Source organism: Octopus bimaculoides, chromosome 8, assembly GCF_001194135.2.
Source record: "Octopus bimaculoides isolate UCB-OBI-ISO-001 chromosome 8, ASM119413v2, whole genome shotgun sequence".
Lineage (NCBI taxonomy): Eukaryota > Metazoa > Mollusca > Cephalopoda > Octopoda > Octopodidae > Octopus > Octopus bimaculoides.
Window position 1 is genome coordinate 56,485,620 of NC_068988.1, and position 515 is coordinate 56,486,134.

Consider the following 515-nt stretch of genomic DNA (forward strand, 5'->3'; position numbering starts at 1 on the left):
CTCTCTTTCTCTCTCTGTGAAAGTATCTGTCACTACAGTATCGAAATGTGATTGTTTCAGTTAGTGGAATAGTTTCATTTTTAAAGTGAAAGTATTTGACAGGAGTGTTTTTGTTTCACTTTTGACACGTAATACTTAAATAGTGGAGGAGATATTATGTTGCCGTGTGCTCGAACTCTGCAAGAAGTTAATAATTTTTTTTTACTAAAACACAACTGGAACCCTAAGTAAGGCATGTGTAAAATTTGAATGAAATTGGTTGCGTAGTTCTCGAGTTTTAGGGATTCACACAGACAGACAGACAGACAGACACACATTCTCATTTTTATATATATAGACTAGCAGAAATACTCGGCGTTGCCCGGGTTAAAGAGAATAATGATATCTAAAAACACCATCTAGACTACGCATCATCTTTATATATAGAGATGTATATACACACACGCACCCAAACACACGTATATATATATATGTATATCAATATAAATATATGAAAGTCAATGAAGTTTCGTAAA